This window comes from Canis aureus, chromosome 9 (genome assembly GCF_053574225.1).
Source record: "Canis aureus isolate CA01 chromosome 9, VMU_Caureus_v.1.0, whole genome shotgun sequence".
Taxonomy (NCBI): Eukaryota; Metazoa; Chordata; class Mammalia; order Carnivora; family Canidae; genus Canis; species Canis aureus.
Window position 1 is genome coordinate 49,578,504 of NC_135619.1, and position 14,893 is coordinate 49,593,396.

A 14,893-nucleotide genomic window follows, 5' to 3' on the forward strand; every position below is an offset into this window, starting at 1 on the left:
ACTACTTTATGTGCATGCCACTAGCAACCTTGGGTGGTAAACGAAGGAACACCTTTATCATCTCCACTTTAAATTTTCTTCCTTTATCCCTTTGTTTTCTACTCAAGAATGGTTGAACAGCGACCATGTGCCATGACTGTGCTGGGTATGAACTTTTCCAGGCAGAATGAGACAAAGGCAAGCCCTGCCTTCAACAGGGTCACAGGCCAAGGCAGGAGAGAAACTGGGAAATGTGCTCCACCCCAAGGACCTGAAGCAGCTTCCAGAGGAAATGATGGAGACAAACCATAAAAGGCTACTATGATTTTGCCAGGTAGAAAAGAGGGAAAAGAGATTCCAGGGAGATGGGTCAGCAGTTTGTGCTCAGAGAAGAATCAGCCATCTGGTGTGTCCAGACAGTGGGGTGAGTGGCGGTGAAGGGCAAAGAATGAGAAAGGAGACTGAGGAGGTTGGCTGGGCCCAGACCATTGAGCCAAGAAAGCCTTGCCAAGGAGTTTGGACTTTATCCCATGGGCAATGAGGAAACCACTGAGGGTTTGAAGCAGAGGCAGGTGACACAATCAGATTTATGTTTTAGCAAGATTATTCCGGCTGCTGGGTGGAGAATGCACTGGAATAGGAAAGGACTGGGCAGACTCTAGAGATATTTCCAAAATAGAATAGGACTGAGTGCCCCATTAGAGTTAGGAAGGAAAAAGAGGTGTCAGCTGTCAGGCTTGAGGGGCCCTCATTCAAGACAGGAAACCAATAAGAAAGCAAGAGGCAGAGAAATTAAAGTACCTTGCCTAAGGTCTCATAAATTACTGGATGGCAGACCAAAGCGAGGAACTCAAAATTCTTTCCAGTAAAAACCCCTTGGTTGGCCATGTTGGCATCAACTATGACTAAACTGAGCCGTTGACTGCCAGGCTCTTTCCTTGTTCTCTACTTGTTTTATGCACGTACACTTCTTGTCCTAGGAAGGTTATAAGCTCATCAAGGCAGTTTCTTTTGACCTCTCCTAGGGCCTGGCACCGCAGTAGGCACTAAGTGGTCAATGAATGTTTGTTATTAAAGCAAACCCCAGGAGCCCAAGGGCACCCTAGGCATTGTCTTACATGCAACACAAGACACTTTCTTTTGTCAATCCTTAACAAACAGTATTTGTAAAACATAATTCCTAGATCAAATAATTCCTAGAGGTTTAGATTTCATAGTCCAGGAAATTTGTAACAACAATAAAAAATAGAGGGATCAACAGTCTTGTCCATTTTTTTAATTTTGTCAAATAAGGACAATCTAAAACCCAACCACCATCTACTAACTGCTTTCTACTACTTTGTTTCATAAAATAAAAAACATTTAATACATATCCCTAAAGTCAGAATAATATAAGATTAAGGATAATCCTTCAAATTAAATCAGAGTTCCCCAACTTTAGCACAACTGATACTTTAGGCCGATAAGTCTTTGCTCTGGGGAGAAAGGAGGACCATAAGGGACTGTCCTGGGCACGGTGGGGCATTTAGCAGCAGCCCTGGCAGTAGCGCATCCCAAATTGTGCTCACCAAAAAATATCCCCAGGCATTGCCAAATATCCCCTGAGGGCAAAATCATCTCAGCTGAGAACCACTGAATGAAACAAAGCCTTATTAAAACTCTAATTCTATTGTCCTTACCTTTTAGACCAGTGAAAACTTTAGCACAGACAGGCTTCAGCCCATAAACCAAAGGCACAAGGGCTAAGAGGCTGGGATATAAAATCAAACTTGAACTCAAAACCCAGTGACTGCTCTAAATCTCCCTCTCCTCTCCTGAAGAAGGAGGACAGCATCTACTTTGTCAGAGTGCTTGAGAGGATTGAATGGAATAGATGTAACCCACTTAGCCACATACCTGGTACATGATTGTTGGGAGAGGAAGTGTGACCATTATTAATATTATTTCTAACACTTCTAAACACACAGCATATTAACAATAGCTACCCAGATTTAAGGCTTTCTCAGTAAAGGGACCTTGCACTTAACATGGTAGGTCTTCAATAAACGTTTATTGAATGAATACACAAACCCTAAATCATCCCACTCCCACCAGCTCCTTTCTTCAACGTGGCCACATCTAAGTCCTTTTCTCTTTTACCAGAACTGTTTCAGATCCTATCCATGGGGATCAAATGATAAAAGAATCCTGGCCAGTCCAGGACTCCTACCCGGGCCCTGTGGGTGGGAACCTTGTGGAACCCTCTAGCTCGCAGGATCAATCCTACACCCACTCCCTGAACTTTGACCGACTCTGACCCCACCAATGAGCTGGCAGCCCTGTTTAGGCCTGCCACCAACATCACCCACTTCACCACAGCTTCAGGTGGCTGCTGCCCTCCCTAGATACTTAACCTGGAGGTCGGCCAGGGACAGGAAAAGGAGATGGCAATATCCTTGAACAAAAGTAGCTATAAAAGGGTGTGGGAAGCAAGGTAAGCGACAAATTAAACAAGCAGACAACCTCAAAGGAGAGGAGGTAGGGAGGCTCCAACAAAGGGGTCAGAGTTCCCGCTGCTTCCTCCATCCCCACCAAGCTCACCTCCCGCGTCAACAGGCAGAGAGAACACTGGTGGCTCTTACAACGGGAGAGATACTTGTCATCATAAAGCAGACACGCTTCTGGCCAAAGCCCAGCCAGCGATCAATTCTGGAATTTGCCTCACAAGCACAATGAGTATTGTGGCAATTTCCCGAAGGACTGAATTTTTCTGGCCATCAGTGCCATAGGGCGTGAAGATGTGGAGGGAACTTAAAGGGCAGAGAATCCAAGTTCTCATTCTATAGATGGGGAAACTGAGGCTCACCACGAGAAAGGAACTTGCTCAGGACCACCCAAGGGTATTCTGGTCAATGGCAGTGCTGAGCCAAGAGCTCAAGACTTCAGTTCTGGTGCTCAGCTTTGCCAGAAGCTCCAAAATATCCCCAGAAAAGGATGGCGTATAATGAACTAATTCTCACTCTTCCTGAAAAAATAGATGATCACATTTGCAGGTTTAGATGAGGAAAGGATTAACAAATTCTCAGAAGGGCCCACTGATCTAGTCCTATGGCTTCTCCCTCCATTTGGAAACTGAGAGAATAAAGTACCTTCCATAGGAGGATCCAGCAACTAATTTCTCTGCCCCATCAACCCTCATCCATCTCCTTCAGACTATCTGATACTATAACCAAAATACAAAGAGGACCGTAAACCCACTGCACACATGCGCATAAGGGGGAGAGAAAAGGGGACAGTGAGACAGCAAAATACTCGTAAATGACGAATCTGAGCAAAGAGTACAGGGATGTTTACTGTACCCTTCTTGCAACTTTTCAGGAGACTTGAAATTTTTCTAAGTAAAAAATTTGAGGCAGAGTAAGAAAGCACTAAATAATAATCAAAACTAATTTTTTTTTAAATATTTGGGGGCAGCCCAGTGGCTCAGTGGTTTAGTGCCTCCTTCAATCCAGGGTGTGATCCTGGGGACCTGGGATCAAGTCCCATGTCAGGCTCCCTGCATGGGCCCTGCTTCTTCCTCCTCTGCCTGTGGGTGTGTGTGTGTGTGTGTGTGTCTCTCTCTCTCTCTCTGTGTGTGTGTGTGTCTCTCATGAATAAATATATAAAATTTTTAAAAAATAAATTAATTAAAATAAAATAAAATATTTGGAAAGGGGACCAGGGTAGTTCAGTCAGTTGGGTGTCTGACTCTTGGTTTTATTTAGCTCAGGTCAGGATTTCAGGGTCCTAGAATCAAGCCCTCAGTTGGGCTCCATGCTCAATGGGGAGTCTGCTTGGGATTCTCTCTCCTTCTCCCTGTGCCTCTCCCTCTACTCATGCTCTCACTCTGAAAATAAATAAATCTTTTAAATAAATAAATAATTTTTAAAATAAAAAATATTTGGAAAGGGCCAGGAATCAACTCAGTTTCACGGAGTTTCTTTATGTAAGAACTAACATCTTCAGAACAAGGAGACACCACAGAGGTTAGAGGTATAGGGATCCAAACAAATATGTGATGCTGGTATTCACAGTAGCCAGTAGCTATGGCAACATTGGAATCTAAATCTGATTTCAAATATTTTGTCCCATTAGCTCCCAAAATACACATGTACTTGTCACATCATGTATTCTGGTGTTCTTGATTCAGAAAGTAACTAAAGTAACAACAGGCTATGGATGGGGCAAATGTCAGAATTTTTCCCAAAAAGTCCATCACCTTTGCAATACAGGTGGCTTATGAATATAATAAAATGCAATTTAATTTCTATTCAGTTTGGAAATCCTTTCACATAAATAATTAAATCAAAATCCACATCCAAGCCACAGTCTCCATGTTCTCTCTCCACAGTAGTATTTAATTGGGGCCATATTGGATCCATAATCCAGCCCTGAAAATCTATCCTTGACCCCATAGGCAAAATTCATGCCAGTAGCATGGCAGCCAAGGCTTGAAGGTTTGAGGGAACACAACCCATCCAAGAAACCTGAAAGAACACCTTATGGTCAACTTACTGAGGAGAGAATGAGCAAGGGAATATGAATTTGGAAAGATAGGTAGAGGTGAATCCAAGAGGGCTCGTACACTCAACAAAGGAGTAGGAAATTTATCCTTCAGGTGACAAGGCCCCACTTCAAGATGGGAGGAATATAACTGGATCATTCTGGCGGAGGATGGACAGATAGATGGAAGTAACTCAAAACTAGGGAGTCTAGTTGGAATGACAAAGACTTGAACTAAGGTGCTTCACGGAATGAAGAACTGAGGACAAGTTAGAGCTACTAAAGAGAGCCAATGCACAGTACTTGACAGGAAGAGAGCAAATGTGACCTAGAGAGAGAAGAAGGAGTCCAGATGACCTCCAGCTTTTTTGAAACCTGGTAAAAAAAGGTCAAATGATGCCACCAGTCATCCAGATGGGGAACCCAGGAGAAAGTTCAGCAGAGAAATGTAGTAAGTCTTGAACATGTTGATGTTCTACCTGTGTATGTAATATGGAGCTTCAGAGAGAAGTCTGAGCTGGATATACACATTTGGGAGTAATCACCATATATACAGTGGTGGACATCATAGGTGTAGTTGAGGTCAACTGGGAAGGAAGTGAAAGCAAAATAGAATTGGTTCAAGAACAGAAACTCTGGGGGGGAAAACTATTAAGGGTAGGTAACAAAAAGATCCCTCAAGAACACCAAGGAGTGGCCTAAGCAGAGACCTCAGGCTGCTCTTAAGTGAACCACTGTACCCTCTCCATCTCCACGGACTGGTCACACCATGCTAGCGTAGGGGAAGGAACAATGATGTATTAAAGCAAACTCACTTCTTAACAGCAAAAAGACAGACAGTCCAATTAAAACATGGGCAAAAGACCTGAATAGACATTTCTCCAAAGAAAATATACAAATTGTTGAAAAGCACATGAAATGATGCTCAGTATTATTAATTGTTAGAGAAATGCAAATCAAAACCACAACGAGACACTACTTCACACCCACAAGGATGGCTAGAATCAGAAAGGCAGATACTCACAAGTGTCAGCAAGGAAGTGGAGAAACCAGAACCTGACACATTGTTGGTAAGAATGTAGAATAGTGCAGCCACTGTGGAAAATAATGGCAGTTCCTCAAAAAGTTAAACATACATTTATCACATGATCCAGCAATCTCAATCCTAGGTATAGAGTTAAAAAAAAAAAAACTAAAAACATTTATGTCCATTTGTATTTGAACGTTCATATTAGCATTACTCATAATAGCCCAAAAAGTGGAAATAACCCAAATGTCCATCAACTGATGAATGGATAAATAAAATTTGGTGTACCACATAATGGAATATTACTCTGCCACTTTTTAAAAAGGTAGTATCAATATATGCTATGATATCATTGGGCACTGAAAACAAGCTAGGTTGAAGAATCCAGACACAAAAGGCCACATATATTGTTTGATTCCATTTATATGCCATATACAAAGTAGGGATGTCCATGGGTGCCAGGGACTGGGGAGAGCAGAGAATGAGGAATGACTACTGAACGGGTGCAAGATTTCTTTTGGAGGCAATGACAATGTTCTGGAATTAGGTTGTAGTGATGGTTGCTCAACATTTAGATTTAATAAAACCGCTGAATTATACACTTTCAACCTAAAAGCCAGTGCATTATGCACAGTTAAAATGGTGAACGTCATGTTATGTGAATCTTATCTCAATTAAAAAAAAAATTCAGTTACCCATAGCCAAGAGGAGCTGGGTAAGCAATTTCTCCAGCTTGTCCAGATAGTCTGTGTAAAGAAGACCAAGTTCCAAATACTCTAACCAAAGAAGCCAAAGAGCATGAGTCCCAAAAAACCCTGAAGTATCTTTAAAGGTCCATAGATTGGGGGGGAGTCGCTCCGCTGAAGTGTAGGGATGGTGCGTCCACCTTCATGATAGCTACTCGTGCGCTGGTCAGGCTGCTGCACCCACTTTTAAGATTTCAAAATGCCAGGGTGACAGGGAGACAAATAGGCAACCATGATTTGACCTACAAGAAACAGCAACCAGGCATGACCTGTTATGGTTATCCCACAATGACAGGAACAGAGAAATGATTTCTGAATGCAGAATACCCAAAAGCCCCCAGAATAGCAGTCTGCCAGTTCACACCAATCAACTCTTCAGCACCTACCACCCTTGCTCTGTGTTCGGGATGACCTCCTGAGACAACCTGCCAAGCTGTCCCAGAGTGTCAGCACTCACCATATATAGAGAGCTGCTTTATCCACATGGTGTGTCAAGAAGTTGCTCAGAATTGCTTTGGGCTTTAGACACAAGTGACTTTGAAATTAGCACAATTTATATGGTTTATACCCAGCTCGACACCATCAGCTGCAGGAATCAAGACCCAAAGAAGCAAGTAAGGGACAGAGATGCACCATTTGCATTTGTCAGAGGAGCTCCATGCCTTTGGGCAGGAGAAGCTGAAGAGTGAGCTCCAGGGTTCCATGAAACTTCCTGATGATAATTTCATCCCTCTACTTTCGTCTCCATGGACATGCTTCCCTCTCTTTTTGTTCCCCTTCTCTAGCCAAATTCTGAGGGCAACTCTAAATAACAGAATCAAATGCTTTAAGGTGGCACACCAGAGAGATAGTCAGAGCGGGGAGGCAGTTCTAGAGAGAAAAGCAAACCTCTGGCCTGCTCTAGCCATTGGCTAAGCAACCCCTCCTCCATGCCTCCCTGCTCCTGCCTGCTCTGATGGGAAAAGGAACACAATGAAACTAGGCCTTCCCTTGGGGTTCTGACCACCTCGTGCAGAGACTATGATTACCCTGCCGTTGCTATGCCTACTGTGATGTCATTCCTTTATCATTCCATTTGGGTACATTTTTTCCCCTTTTCTCTAAAGGATACCCTACTATCCAATGCCTGAGAACCCAGTGGGAACTCCAGCCCTCATCCTATCTAGACCCAGGTAAACCACGCTGTCTGGGGACCTCAGGAGACTCTATAATCCCAGTGGGAAAAGGGAAGAGTTAGGAGCAGCTTCCAGAATGCAGGAAAGCTCTCCTCCAAAACTGCTCAATCTATCCCTATATTTAAGCAAAACCAAGCAGAGCACAGATTTTCCCTTCTCCATTCAAAACTGCAAACAGGACAGGGATATATAGTTAGGTCCTACCAGTTTTTACTTAATTGGTCAGAAAGAAATAACTTGTTTAAAGATTTATTTATTAGAGAGAGAGAGAGTAGGAGGAGGGGCAGGGGAGAGAGAATCCCAATCCCAAGCAGACTCCCCACCAAGCATGGAGCCCAACACAGCCAATCCCATGACCTAAGCCAAAATCAAGAGTTGGACACTCGACCCACTAAGCTACCCAGCACTCCAGAAATCACTTTTTAAGTAAAATAAATGCAAAGAAGAATAAGGATAGAGGGAAAGGTGTACAAATCCCACACTTAACATGCATAAAAGAATACAAAGGAAGAAAAAAAATATTTCCTGAATGGTTACTTCTTGCGCTGTCCAGACACACATCCCTAGGGATTCCATGTCAATGAAAAGCATTTCTCTGGGTTCCTACTGTGCACCAGTTACTATGCTGGGTCCTAGTCCCAGTCTTTAAGGAACTAGTAACAAGATCACCATTCACCATCACAACATCTACACAGGCTCACTCAAAGGTTTTTTGCTCCACTAAAAAAGAAACTGAGGCTCTGAAAGACCAGACAATTTGTCCTCAGCCTTGAGGCTCAGTCTACAACCCGTGGGCAGGAGTGAAAGTGGGGGCGTGGGCAAGCCTTGCCCCAAATCCTCAAATGAAGGCAATAACCTGCCACATGTGTTCTCCTTGTTCAGTCTTCCTCTCCCGGGACCTGTGATGCTTCCTTGGGCAGTGAGGGAAGGCAGCAGGCCATGGCTCCAGTTCCAGCAGCTGCCACCACACCAGGAGAATGGCAGCCATCTGTCTCAGATAGAGGGCAGGAGGGCCCAGGGCAGGCCACCCCCACAGCCAGCTCACCGTCCGCAGCCAAGCTCACCTTTAGGTAACAGCCTTGCTCCTGGAAGTCACCAATGCTACTGTGAAGGAGACACGGCTCCCTGTAGAAAGCAATGATCCTGCCGCACTGGAAACATCCAGACTTGTTCCATAAAAATGGCGCTGACCATTGGTGTCGGCAGTGCCGTTGTCTTAGCCAAAACCTAACGTGCAGAAACTGGCCTTGTCTTTCTACAAAGACAGCATGCTTCTTATTGGTTAACAAAATACATTCTAGATCACTTATACTTTTAATCATAAGCAAGAGGAAAATCTGATCCGATCCCCATTTTGTGGATGAGGAAAGCAAGGCCAAGAAAACAGAAGGGGGTCACAGGGTGACATCAGTTCGATCTGAGATTTTTATCTTAAATATTCACTTTGGGGCACCTTTGGCAACAGCACAAGCACTCACGCTTTGAGTGCAAGTCACCCTACCAGGCCACTAAACAAGCCACTACTGTTCATTCTTTTGTGTTTAGCAGGGCTGGGGGCATGGGGGTGGATGGCAAGGAGAGGTGGGGGAGACATCCTCATGAAAGCCCATGCATTTACTCCCAGACGGGCTGCTGAGACGGCTCAGGGGCCAGATGTCAGGTGTCGTAAAGCTGTCCTCCTTTCTTCACAAGCCAGTCTGCCTCTCACCTGTCCTGAGGTAGGTGTCCACATGCCCTACTTTTCCATGCAGCCCTGCTCCCTGGGGAACAGAGGCCTGAACAGGCTGCTCTCCCTCACCCAGGTAAGAAGCTCTGCCATCCGAAACCAGGCCAATGAGAACACACAGGAAACATTCACGACGTGGTGGCATGGTTAGTTTTCAGAGCAGAACCTACACGTTTGGACCCTGTGAGAGAAGACCTCACAGAAATCTCAGTGTGGATGAAAGCAGGCCAGGCCAGCCCTGATGACCCCACCAAACCCCAAGCTGTGGGCACTGGGCACTCGGGTGGCTCAGTGGTTGAGTGTCTCTGCCTTCGGCTCAGGTCGTGATCCCGGGGTCCTGGGATCAAGTCCCACATCTGGGTCCCCAGAAGGAGCCTGCTTCTCCCTCTGCCTGTGTCTCTGCCTCTCTCTGTCTGTGTCTCTCATGAATAAATAAATAAAATCTTTTTTAAAAGATTTTTTAAATGAATAAATAAATAAATAAACCCCAAGCTGTAAGCAGATCTAAAAAGCAGAAGTTCTGGAATCGGACAGATCTGGGCTTCAGCCTTAGCACCACACACTCACCACGTAGCCTTGAGTTGCTTGCCCTTAGGCTTTACCCACCGTGAAATGGGGATAAAAAATATCTAATGTCTAGAAAGTACGAAAATGCCAGCACATCATAGGCACATCAGGATGGTACATACGATCATCTGTTTGCCAAAGGCAGCAGTGTGCCTGTGCTCAGACACCCACACGTATTCCCATTCCACTTCCTACCGATGTCCTTTACTTACCACATGACTGACCTGCAGGTAAAGCCTTCAGCCACAGAACTGAGCTCTCGCCCTTGCCAAGCTAACTGACCCGTGTAGGGTTCACAGCCTTGTTCTTACTGGAACAGCTCGTTTGCCTTTTAAATGTATGCATGTACTTTTTATGCATTTCCTTATGCATATGTATACGAATATATGTATATATATAATTTATTCAGATGGCATTTTGTCACATGCTATTTTGCTAAACTCTTTCTCCCACATCAGCACTCCCATCCTCAGCCCTTCTTTCCCCAGGTAGCCCATGTTAACATTTTAGTTTGTGTCCATCCATGTTTTTCCCCATACTCCATGTAATTTCAGAAACACACACACACACACACACACACACACAAATTGTGATTTTGGGGAGGATGGTTATTGTTTGTTTAAAAAGTCAAATTATATATCATCTACACTCTTCTCCCTCTTATCTATTCTCCCATACTTTGCCAAAATCCTTTTAATGTCTCTGAAATGATCCAAGGTACAAAGGTAGTGTGGCCACAGGGACATTTCCCTCCTGACATAGGTAATCACTGAGTTTCCACTCTTGACCACTACAAACAAACCAGCAATAAATTCCTTGTACTTATGTCCCTACCAAAGACTGCTTTCTAACCAGACAAAATGCCAATCTCTGGGATTTGAAAGTCACCCATTCAAAGGACCTCAGGATGACCTCCCGGATAGCCACTCATCTTTAAAACTCCTCTTAGAAAAGATCCCTGGTTCCTAGAATCCCAGGCATGCACCTGGCTTCCAACCACCAGTTCTTCCAGGATCCTATAGTCAACTCTGCAGATCTTAATTTTCCCATCTGTAAAATAAAATAATACCTTTCAGGGGCTGCAAGATTTGAGAGTGCTTTTGTGAATGATTTTTATGAGGAAACAGTGTATGAAATTTTATTTTTGCTGTTATTCTATGGGATGTTGTTTCTAGCTTGTTGTTTGGGGGTCAGGGAAGGGAGGGCAAGCCAAAATGAATAGATTCAATTAAAGTCTCTCTAAGACTCACAGGTCCCTATCTATAAGGTCTCTGGGGCTGCTCAGGAAGGCCTCTCTCTGTACTGCTGAAGCACCTTGCACCATGGTTGTTTACAACCAAAAGTCAGGACTAGACCAGGGGACTTTTGACTCTCCATTTGCCCAGCTTTGTCAAATTCCAAAGAAGGGTACCTGTAACTGAAATTATGAGTGCAATGATCCAGCAAGCAAATTTTGGAAAATCCATAATCTGATTGATATTTGATTTCTACTCAAAACTTCCCTCTAAATTTCATCAATAAAAGGTGTAAGGAGTGCTGGGAGAGTAAGAGAGGATTTTTTTTTTCAGGGGATGTGGTGTTTAGTATTTTATGTTCTTGAAAATAAAGCAGACATTTCGGGAGGAAAAAAGAGAGTCCTAAACCTTCCATTTCAGGTAGCAGTTCTAAAAGTCAAGAGCCTCCCAAAAAGAAGCAGCTACAGCAATTTAAGTGAATTTGCCTGGTTACCATATGGTTCATGCACATGAGAGGGGAGAAATAGAAATGGTGAAATCAACAGAATCGGTGTGGTGTTATTCTGCTTTAAAACTCAGATCAAATCTGAATATGGAATCATTTTCCTCATCAAAATCAGACAATCAGCACCCCTACTCTGGAAGAGTGTTTGGCAGCACTTACTGAATAGACACCTACCCAGTGACCTAGCTAGCTATTCCACTGGCAGGTATGTGCACGTCAGGTCCCCAAAAGACATGTGCCAGCATGTTCCTTGTAGTGAGATTCACAGAAGTCTCCAACCAGAAACTGCCACAGGCCCACCAAGAGTAGAACAGGAATACTCACAACAGAATACTATACAGCACTAAGAATGAACAGCCTACAACTGCAGTCAACACTGTGGATGAATCTCACAGTGTTGAAGGGGGACATCCAGACACTGAAGTGGAAATACTAGAAGATTCCATTTGATGGGGTTAGAGCCAGGATAATCAACCTTGGTGGGGTTGGGAAGGGGGTGAGGTAGTAACTAGAAGGAACACACCTGAGCTTCTGTGCTGTTCTTTCTTAATCTGGGTGCTGATGATACAACTAAATTCAACTTGTCAAAATGTATTGGGCTGAACACACAGGGAACTTTCTGCATGTATGCTATATTTCAATATTTAAAACTTTAAAGAATAAGTCAGTGAATGAAAATAAAGGGATTGTGAATAAAATCATCAGGTACACAAGGCTCCTGGAGCCAGATTGTATCTGGTGTGCGTTATTCCTGGGAGCTCTCCTGTCGATGCAAAGACCAGACTAAGTGGCTGGGCATGCTGGAAGGTCACGCTGTAAGAAGACATAGATGGGGAACAGAGAACCCAGCATTTTTTTTTTTTTTTTTGAAACAAGCAGTTTCACCAAATCCAGTTGTGCAGCCTCCACCCAGGTAATTAATTCAATGCACTATCTATTACAGATGGACCCACATTTGCTTCACAAACATTTGGGGTTTTTGGGTTTTGCCTTTCTTCACTTAAAAAAAAAAAATTTGGAATGAGGGGAAAGGCATAGTTATTTCATGTGGAATCAAATGTATCTTCACAGACAAGAGACTAGAGAGATAATCTCATCAATGGTAACAAAGCAGAATCCAGGGATGGCAATCTGGTTAGAGTCTGTGTTCTTAACCAATCTACCATATTGCTTCCTAATAAGCATTTAAGCACCTACTTTGCACTGAGCTCTATGCTGGGCAAGAGAGGTACTGAGACAAAGATATTAAGTAGGTGGCACCTGGGTAGTTCAGTGGTTGAGCATCTGCCTTTGGCTCAGGGTGTGATCCCAGGGTCCTGGGATCGAGTCCCACAACAGGCTCCCATCCAGGAGCCTGCTTCTCCCTCTGCCTATGTCCCTGCCTCTCTCTGTGTATCTCTCATGAATAAATAAATAAAATCTTTTTATAAAGTTTTCAATAACTAAAAAAGCAGTGCCCCTTTTCTCATTGGTACTATTTTACCCAGCAAAGTAAGTTGTAAGAATAAACATTCCTTGAAGTCCCACCCACTCCTGGGTCATTAGACTCAATAAAGCTCTCTTCATGTTGAATAAGGGGCAAAGATGACCCATAAATACCTTTGTTTATTTTTCCTGAAATGCCCTCTTGTGTAAAAAGGTTTGCTCCCCCCTGATCTAGCAGGCTTACATACAGGGCCTCTCACAGGCAGAGAAACCTGCCCCCCTCCCACCCCCGCCAGGTGCCCAGGTGATTAAAAAAATGAAGAAATCCAAAGCAGGATTATAACAAGTATGGCACATTTGAAATGCTCACACTTAATAAATTCACACTTTTCACACACAAGCACACCAACCCAAATAAAATGTAAAACTATTATGATCTCAAGGGGCACTTGGGTGGTTCAGTTGCTTATGCCCGTAACTGTTGGTTTTGGCTCAAGTCATGATCTCAGAGCTGTGAGATCGAGCCCCACTTCCCCATGCTCAGTGGGAAGTCTGCTTGAGATTCTCTCTCTCCCCCTGCCCCTCCCCCCAGCCCCCACATGCACTCTCTTTCTAAAATAAATCTTTTTAAAAAATTATATAATCTGGGATGCCTGAGTGGCTCAGTGATTGAGCATCTACCTTTGGCTCAGGGCCTGATCCAGATTCCCAGGATCAAGTCCCACATCGGGCTCCTTGCATGGAGCCTGCTTCTCCTCCCTCTGCCTGTGTCTCTGCCTCTCTTTCTGTGTCTCTAATAAATAAATAAAATATTTTTTAAAAAAATTATATGATCTCAAGAGAATTACAGGATTTACTTTTCTTAATATTAATTCATAGTGGCTATGGATGGTGTGGTCTAGGCACAGACTACATATCTGATGCCTTGTGAGGCACATCCTGAAGACTACTGTGTAATCTAAAACACAGAGATAACATGTCTCATCTGAGGCCTCCAGGACTGGAGAACCTGCTGTAATCAGATCTCACTATCGTCCCCACCCCTCTTGATAAGCTTTCCTTAAGGGAAAGAGAATAGAAGATTGATCCCAGTGGTCAGGAAGAGTGAAGGCCCACAGAGCTGGAGAAAACCTGGGTGAAAACCCCAGGTCATGGCTACCTACCAACCCAGGCTAGCCAGGTGTAGGATCTTCATGACACCAATAAGTCAAGACCAGGAGCTCAGCTAAGGTTACAAGAGGCAGGCAGGAGAAATATGACCACCAGCCTACTTGCCCATGAGCTATATCCTACCCAAGCCTTCAGATGCTCCACTCTGAAGCATCTGAAAGCCAGCCTCTCCACAGGTACAGATGGGGTACTAAACACATGTGTGCTCCCTTCTCTATGTCCATCCCATTTCCTGGGAGTCAATTAAATGCTTTTAGGGAATCAAAATTGGTGCCCATTGTGAGACAGCATCCAATGCTACTTTTTTCCAGAGTAGTGTGTGATCTGATCCCAAAATCTGGGGATGATAAGGGTATTAAAACTCCTCAAACTTCTGAAAATGAGGAACGCCTGGGTGGCTCAATGGTTTGGCACCTGCCTTCGGCCCAGGGCATGATCCCGGAGACTGGGGATTGAGTCCCACATCAGGCTCCCTGCATGGAGCCTGCTTCTCTCTCTGCCTGTGTCTCTCATGAATAAATAAATAAAATCTTTTTTAAAAACTCCTGAAAATGAGACAGTACAGAAAACTGGTAGAAAATCATTTTCCAATGTCTGTTTATTCTTCTGCTAAAAATCTACCCACCACATGAGTTGCCAAGGAAAGTTAAGTCTCTTGTGCTAAAGCTAGGAAGGTTCTCTTTCCACATGACACCTGCAGAAGATGGAAAACATGACACCCTCTGCATATCATAGAACATCGGCTCCCAGTAAGAAGACACCCCAACTCCTGCCAGTGCAGCAGCCAGCAGAGGTGGCTTTTCCATTCTTTTCCTCT

General features: G+C 44.0%; 1 protein-coding gene and 2 long non-coding RNA genes across 8 annotated transcripts in view; 1 reads left to right on the forward strand and 2 right to left on the reverse strand.

The window, feature by feature from the left end:
- DPF3 (double PHD fingers 3) overlaps positions 1–14,893 on the reverse strand; it is a 259,291-nt gene that overhangs the window by 204,383 nt on the left and 40,015 nt on the right. The gene's annotated exons all lie outside the window — the stretch shown is intronic.
- Positions 5,933–7,363, reverse strand: LOC144320847 (uncharacterized). Its single transcript, XR_013386487.1, has 2 exons — positions 6,731–7,363; positions 5,933–6,515 (listed from the first exon to the last, which is right to left on the reverse strand). It is a non-coding gene; the product is annotated as an uncharacterized LOC144320847 (long non-coding RNA).
- On the forward strand, positions 7,356–9,595 carry LOC144320848 (uncharacterized). The gene is made up of 4 exons (XR_013386488.1): positions 7,356–7,445; positions 8,331–8,518; positions 9,073–9,166; positions 9,251–9,595. It is a non-coding gene; the product is annotated as an uncharacterized LOC144320848 (long non-coding RNA).